We start from the raw sequence: 9149 nt of genomic DNA, 5'->3' as shown, positions 1-9149 counted from the left end.
AGAGACACGGGGAGACACGGGGAGAGAGACACAGGGAGACACGGGGAGAGACACGGGGAGAGACACGGGGAGACACGGGGAGAGACACGGGGAGAGACACGGGGAGACACGGGGAAACACGGGGAGACACGGGGAGAGACACGGGGAGAGACACGGGGAGACACGGGGAAACACGGGGAGACACGGGGAGAGAGACACAGGGAGACACGGGGAGAGACACGGAGAGACACGGGGTGAGACACGGGGTGAGACACGGGGAGAGACACGGGGAGAGACACGGGGAGACAGGGTGAGAGAGACAGGGAGACACGGGGTGAGACACGGGGAGACACGGGGAGACACGGGGAGACACGGGGAGAGACACGGGGAGACACGGGGAGAGACACGGGGTGAGACACGGGGAGAGACACGGGGTGAGACACGGGGAGACACGGGGAGACACGGGGAGAGACACGGGGTGAGACACGGGGTGAGACACGGGGTGAGACACGGGGTGAGACACGGGGAGACACGGGGAGACACGGGGAGAGACACGGGGTGAGACACGGGGAGAGACACGGGGTGAGACACGGGGAGAGACACGGGGAGACACGGGGTGAGACACGGGGTGAGACACGGGGTGAGACACGGGGAGAGACACGGGGAGAGACACGGGGAGAGACACGGGGTGAGACACGGGGTGAGACACGGGGAGAGACACGGGGAGAGACACGGGGAGACACGGGGAGAGACACGGGGAGACACGGGGAGAGAGACATGGGGAGAGACACGGGGTGAGACACGGGGAGAGACACGGGGAGACAGGGTGAGAGAGACAGGGAGACACGGGGAGAGACACGGGGAGACACGGGGAGACACGGGGAGAGACACGGGGAGACACAGGGTGAGACACGGGGAGACACGCGGAGACACGGGGAGACAGGGTGAGAGAGACAGGGAGACACGGGGAGAGACACGGGGAGACACGGGGAGACACGGGGAGACACGGGGTGAGACACGGGGAGACACGGGGTGAGACACGGGGTGAGACACGGGGAGACACGGGGTGAGACACGGGGTGAGACACGGGGAGAGACACGGGGAGACACGGGGAGACACGGGGAGAGAGACAGGGAGACACGGGGGGAGACACGGGGAGACACGGGGTGAGACACGGGGAGACACGGGGAGACACGGGGAGAGAGACAGGGAGACACGGGGGGAGACACGGGGAGACACGGGGAGACACGGGGAGACACGGGGAGAGAGACACAGGGAGACAGGGTGAGAGAGACAGGGAGACACGGGGAGAGACACGGGGAGACAGGGTGAGAGAGACAGGGAGACACGGGGAGAGACACGGGGAGACACGGGGAGACACGAGGAGACAGGGTGAGAGAGACAGGGAGACACGGGGAGAGACACGGGGAGACACGGGGTGAGACACGGGGTGAGACACGGGGAGAGACACGGGGAGACACGGGGAGAGACACGGGGAGAGACACGGGGAGAGACACGGGGAGAGACACGGGGAGACACGGGGAGAGAGACACAGGGAGACACGGGGAGAGACACGGGGAGAGACACGGGGAGACACGGGGAAACACGGGGAGACACGGGGAGAGAGACACAGGGAGACACGGGGAGAGACACGGAGAGACACGGGGTGAGACACGGGGTGAGACACGGGGAGAGACACGGGGAGAGACACGGGGAGACAGGGTGAGAGAGACAGGGAGACACGGGGTGAGACACGGGGAGACACGGGGAGACACGGGGAGACACGGGGAGAGACACGGGGAGACACGGGGAGAGACACGGGGTGAGACACGGGGAGAGACACGGGGTGAGACACAGGGAGACACGGGGAGACACGGGGAGAGACACGGGGTGAGACACGGGGAGACACGGGGAGACACGGGGAGAGACACGGGGTGAGACACGGGGTGAGACACGGGGTGAGACACGGGGAGACACGGGGAGACACGGGGAGAGACACGGGGTGAGACACGGGGAGAGACACGGGGTGAGACACGGGGAGAGACACGGGGAGAGACACGGGGTGAGACACGGGGTGAGACACGGGGTGAGACACGGGGAGAGACACGGGGTGAGACACGGGGAGAGACACGGGGAGACACAGGGTGAGACACGGGGTGAGACACGGGGTGAGACACGGGGAGACACGGGGAGACACGGGGTGAGACACGGGGAGAGACACGGGGTGAGACACGGGGTGAGACACGGGGTGAGACACGGGGTGAGACACGGGGAGAGACACGGGGTGAGACACGGGGAGAGACACGGGGAGACACAGGGTGAGACACGGGGTGAGACACGGGGTGAGACACGGGGAGACACGGGGAGACACGGGGTGAGACACGGGGAGAGACACGGAGAGACACGGGGAGACACGGGGAGAGACACGGGGAGACACGGGGAGAGAGACAGGGAGACACGGGGAGAGACACGGGGAGACACGAGGAGACACGGGGAGAGACACGGGGAGACACGGGGAGACACGGGGAGACAGGGTGAGAGAGACAGGGAGACACGGGGAGAGACACGGGGAGACACGGGGAGACACGGGGAGACACGGGGAGACAGGGTGAGAGAGACAGGGAGACACGGGGAGAGACACGGGGAGACACGGGGAGACACGGGGAGACAGGGTGAGAGAGACAGGGAGACACGGGGAGAGACACGGGGAGAGACACGGGGAGAGACACGGGGAGACACGGGGAGAGACACGGGGAGAGACACGGGGAGACACGGGGAGAGACACGGGGAGACACGGGGAGAGAGACATGGGGAGAGACACGGGGTGAGACACGGGGAGAGACACGGGGAGACAGGGTGAGAGAGACAGGGAGACACGGGGAGAGACACGGGGAGACACGGGGAGACACGGGGAGAGACACGGGGTGAGACACGGGGAGAGAGACATGGGGGAGACACGGGGAGAGACACAGGGAGGCAGGGTGAGAGAGACAGGGAGACACGGGGAGAGACACGGGGAGACACAAGGTGAGACACGGGGTGAGACACGGGGTGAGACACGGGGAGAGACACGGGGAGACACGGGGTGAGACACGGGGTGAGACACGGGGTGAGACACGGGGTGAGACACGGGGTGAGACACGGGGAGAGACACGGGGAGACACGGGGTGAGACACGGGGTGAGACACGGGGTGAGACACGGGGAGACACGGGGTGAGACACGGGGTGAGACACGGGGTGAGACACGGGGTGAGACACGGGGAGAGACACGGGGAGACACAGGGTGAGACAAGGGGTGAGACACGGGGAGACACGGGGTGAGACACGGGGTGAGACACGGGGAGAGACACGGAGAGACACGGGGAGACACGGGGAGAGACACGGAGAGACACAGGGTGAGACACGGGGTGAGACACGGGGTTAGACACGGGGAGACACGAGGAGACACAGGGTGAGACACGGGGTGAGACACGGGGTGAGACACGGGGAGAGAGACACAGGGAGAGAGACACAGGGAGACACGGGGAGAGAGACACGGGGGAGACACGGGGAGAGACACGGGGAGGCAGGGTGAGAGAGACAGGGAGACACGGGGAGAGAGACACAGGGAGACACGGGGAGAGAGACACGGGGGAGGCAGGGTGAGAGAGACAGGGAGACACGGGGAGAGAGACACGAAGAGACACGGGGAGAGAGACAGGGAGAGACACAGGGTGAGAGAGACACAGGGAGACACGGGGAGAGAGACACGGGGGAGACACGGGGAGAGAGACACGGGGGGAGACACGGGGAGAAAGACACGGGGAGAGACACGGGGGTGGGAGGGGGGAGACACGGGGTGAGAGAGACACGGGGAGACACGGGAAGAGACACGGGATGAGAGAGACACGGGGAGAGACAGGGAGAGACGGGGAGAGACACGGGGAGAGACACAGGGAGAGACACGGGTGAGAGAGACACGGGGAGACACGGGGTGAGAAAGAGACACGGGGAGAGACACAGGGTGAGAGAGACAGGGAGAGACACGGGGTGAGAGAGAGACACGGGGAGACACGGGGAGAGACACGGGGAGAGACACGGGGAGAGAGAGACACGGGGAGAGACACGGGGAGAGACACGGGGAGAGACACGGGGAGAGAGAGACACGGGGGGGGAGACAAGGGGAGACACGGGGAAAGACACGGGGAGACACGGGGAGAGACACGGGGAGACACGGGGGGAGAGAGACACGGGGTGAGAGAGACACGGGGAGACACGGGGGGAGAGAGACACGGGGAGACACGGGGGGAGAGAGACACGGGGTGAGAGAGACAGGGAGAGACACAGGGTGAGAGAGACACGGGGAGAGACACGGGGAGAGACACGGGGAAAACACGGGGAGACACGGGGAGAGAGACACGGGGGGGAGACACGGGGAGAGACACGGGTGAGAGACACGGGGGGGGGGGAGACACGGGAAGAGAGAGACACGGGGAGAGAGATACGGGGGGGAGACACGGGGGGAGACACGGGGAGAGACACGGGGAGACATGGGGAGACACGAGGAGAGAGACACGGGGAGAGACACGGGGTGAGAGAGACACGGGGGGGGGGGGGGGAGACAGGGGAAGAGACACGGGGAGAGACACGGGGAGAGAGACACGGGGAGAGACACAGGGTGAGACACGGGGAAAGACACGGGGTGAGAGAGACACGGGGGGGGGGGGGGGGAGACAGGGGAAGAGACACGGGGAGAGACACGGGGAGAGAGACACGGGGAGAGACACAGGGTGAGACACGGGGAGAGACACGGGGTGAGAGAGACACGGGGGGGGGGGGGGGGGAGACAGGGGAAGAGACACGGGGAGAGACACGGGGAGAGAGACACGGGGAGAGACACAGGGTGAGACACGGGGGGGAGACACGGGGAGACACGGGGAGACACGGGGAAGACACGGGGAGAGACACGGGGAGAGACACGGGGAGACACGGGGTGAGAGAGACACGGGGGGGGAGACAAGGGGAGACACGGGGAAAGACACGGGGAGACACGGGGAGAGAGAGACACGGAGGGGGGAGACACCGGGTGAGAGAGACACGGGGAGAGAGACACGGCGAGAGAGACACGGGGAGAGAGAGACAGGGAGAGACACAGGGTGAGAGAGACACGGGGAGACACGGGGAGAGATACGGGGAGAGACACGGGGAGACACGGGGTGAGAGAGACACGGGGTGAGAGAGACACGGGGAGACACGGGGGGAGAGAGACACGGGGGGAGAGAGACACGGGGTGAAAGAGACAGGGAGAGACACAGGGTGAGAGAGACACGGGGAGACACGGGGGGAGAGAGACACGGGGTGAAAGAGACACGGGGAGACACGGGGGGAGAGAGACACGGGGAGACACGGGGGGAGAGAGACAGGGAGAGACACAGGATGAGAGAGACACGGGGAGACACGGGGGGAGAGAGACACGGGGAGAGACACGGGGAGAGAGACACGGGGAGAGACACAGGGTGAGACACGGGGAGAGACACGGGGAGACACGGGGTGAGACACGGGGTGAGACACGGGGTGAGACACGGGGTGAGACACGGGGAGACACGGGGTGAGACACGGGGTGAGACACGGGGTGAGACACGGGGTGAGACACGGGGAGAGACACGGGGAGACACAGGGTGAGACAAGGGGTGAGACACGGGGAGACACGGGGTGAGACACGGGGAGAGACACGGAGAGACACGGGGAGACACGGGGAGAGACACGGAGAGACACAGGGTGAGACACGGGGTGAGACACGGGGTTAGACACGGGGAGACACGAGGAGACACAGGGTGAGACACGGGGTGAGACACGGGGTGAGACACGGGGAGAGAGACACAGGGAGAGAGACACAGGGAGACACGGGGAGAGAGACACGGGGGAGACACGGGGAGAGACACGGGGAGGCAGGGTGAGAGAGACAGGGAGACACGGGGAGAGAGACACAGGGAGACACGGGGAGAGAGACACGGGGGAGGCAGGGTGAGAGAGACAGGGAGACACGGGGAGAGAGACACGAAGAGACACGGGGAGAGAGACAGGGAGAGACACAGGGTGAGAGAGACACAGGGAGACACGGGGAGAGAGACACGGGGGAGACACGGGGAGAGAGACACGGGGGGAGACACGGGGAGAAAGACACGGGGAGAGACACGGGGGTGGGAGGGGGGAGACACGGGGTGAGAGAGACACGGGGAGACACGGGAAGAGACACGGGATGAGAGAGACACGGGGAGAGACAGGGAGAGACGGGGAGAGACACGGGGAGAGACACAGGGAGAGACACGGGTGAGAGAGACACGGGGAGACACGGGGTGAGAAAGAGACACGGGGAGAGACACAGGGTGAGAAAGACAGGGAGAGACACGGGGTGAGAGAGAGACACGGGGAGACACGGGGAGAGACACGGGGAGAGACACGGGGAGAGAGAGACACGGGGAGAGACACGGGGAGAGACACGGGGAGAGACACGGGGAGAGACACGGGGAGAGAGAGACACGGGGGGGGAGACAAGGGGAGACATGGGGAAAGACACGGGGAGACACGGGGAGAGACACGGGGAGACACGGGGGGAGAGAGACACGGGGTGAGAGAGACACGGGGAGACACGGGGGGAGAGAGACACGGGGAGACACGGGGGGAGAGAGACACGGGGTGAGAGAGACAGGGAGAGACACAGGGTGAGAGAGACACGGGGAGAGACACGGGGAGAGACACGGGGAGAGACACGGGGAAAACACGGGGAGACACGGGGAGAGAGACACGGGGGGGAGACACGGGGAGAGACACGGGTGAGAGACACGGGGGGGGGGGAGACACGGGAAGAGAGAGACACGGGGAGAGAGATACGGGGGGGAGACACGGGGGGAGACACGGGGAGAGACACGGGGAGACATGGGGAGACACGAGGAGAGAGACACGGGGAGAGACACGGGGTGAGAGAGACACGGGGGGGGGGGGGGGGAGACAGGGGAAGAGACACGGGGAGAGACACGGGGAGAGAGACACGGGGAGAGACACAGGGTGAGACACGGGGGGGAGACACGGGGAGACACGGGGAGACACGGGGAAGACACGGGGAGAGACACGGGGAGAGACACGGGGTGAGAGAGACACGGGGGGGGAGACAAGGGGAGACACGGGGAAAGACACGGGGAGACACGGGGAGAGAGAGACACGGAGGGGGGAGACACCGGGTGAGAGAGACACGGGGAGAGAGACACGGCGAGAGAGACACGGGGAGAGAGAGACAGGGAGAGACACAGGGTGAGAGAGACACGGGGAGACACGGGGAGAGATACGGGGAGAGACACGGGGAGACACGGGGTGAGAGAGACACGGGGTGAGAGAGACACGGGGAGACACGGGGGGAGAGAGACACGGGGGGAGAGAGACACGGGGTGAAAGAGACAGGGAGAGACACAGGGTGAGAGAGACACGGGGAGACACGGGGGGAGAGAGACACGGGGTGAAAGAGACACGGGGAGACACGGGGGGAGAGAGACACGGGGAGACACGGGGGGAGAGAGACAGGGAGAGACACAGGATGAGAGAGACACGGGGAGACACGGGGGGAGAGAGACACGGGGAGAGACACGGGGAGAGAGACACGGGGAGAGACACAGGGTGAGACACGGGGGGGAGACACGGGGAGACACGGGGAGACACGGGGGAGACACGGGGAGAGACACGGGGAGACACGAGGGGGGGGAGACACGGGGGGGAGACACGGGGGGGAGACACGGGGAGACACGGGGAGACACGGGGGAGACACGGGGAGACACGGGGTGAGAGAGACACGGGGGGGGGGGAGACACGGGGTGAGAGAGACACGGGGAGAGAGACACGGCGAGAGAGAGACACGGGGAGAGACACACGGGGAGAGAGACACGGGGAGAGAGACATGGGGTGAGAGAGACACGGGGAGAGAGACACAGGGAGAGAGACACGGGGTGAGAGAGACACGGGGAGAGAGACACGGGGAGAGAGACACGGGGTGAGAGAGACACGGGGGGGGGGAGACACGGGGTGAGAGAGACACGGGGAGAGAGACACGGCGAGAGAGACACGGGGAGAGAGAGACACGGGGAGAGAGACACGGGGAGAGAGACACGGGGAGAGAGAGACGGGAAGAGAGACATGGGGAGGGGGGAGACACGGGGAGAGAGACACGGGGAGAGAGACACGGGGAGAGAGACACGGGGAGGGGGGAGACACGGGGAGAGAGACACGGGGAGAGAGACACGGGGGGAGAGACACGGGGAGAGAGACACGGGGGGAGAGACACGGGGAGGGGGGAGACACGGGGAGAGAGACGCGAGGAGAGAGACACGGGGAGAGAGACACAGGGAGAGAGAGACACGGGGAGAAAGACACGGGGAGAGAGACACGGGGAGAGAGAGACACGGGGAAAAGAGACACGGGGAGAGAGACACGGGGAAAGAGACACGGGGAGAGAGACACGGGGAGGGAGACACGGGGAGAGAGAAACGGGGAGAGAGAGACGGGGAGAGAGACACGGGGAGAGAGAGACACGGAGAGAGACACGGGGAGAGAGACACGGGGAGAGAGACACGGGGAGAGAGACACGGGGAGAGAGACACGGGGAGAGAGACACGGGGAGAGAGAGAGACACGGGGAGAGAGACACGGGGAGAGAGACACGGGGAGAGAGACACGGGGAGAGAGACACGGGGAGAGAGAGAGACACGGGGAGAGAGAGAGACACGGGGAGAGAGTGAGAGACACGGGGAGAGAGAGAGAGACACGGGGAGAGAGAGACACGGGGAGAGAGACACGGGGAGAGAGACACGGGGAGAGAGACACGGGGAGAGAGACACGGGGAGAGAGACACGGGGAGAGAGACACGGGGAGAGAGACACGGGGAGAGAGAGACACGGGGAGAGACACGGGGAGAGAGACACGGGGAGAGAGACACGGGGAGAGAGACACGTGGAGAGAGACACGGGGAGAGAGACACGGGGAGAGAGAGACACGGGGAGAGAGAGAGAGACACGGGGAGAGAGACATGGGGAGAGAGATACGGTGAGAGAGACACGGGGAGAGAGACACGGGGAGAGAGAGAGACACGGGGAGAGAGACACGGAGAGAGAGAGACACGGGGAGAGAGACACGGGGAGAGAGACACGG

The sequence above is a fragment of the Lampetra fluviatilis genome, unplaced genomic scaffold (genome assembly GCF_964198595.1).
Source record: "Lampetra fluviatilis unplaced genomic scaffold, kcLamFluv1.1 SCAFFOLD_885, whole genome shotgun sequence".
Lineage (NCBI taxonomy): Eukaryota > Metazoa > Chordata > Hyperoartia > Petromyzontiformes > Petromyzontidae > Lampetra > Lampetra fluviatilis.
Note: the sequence above shows the minus strand (reverse complement) of the source record.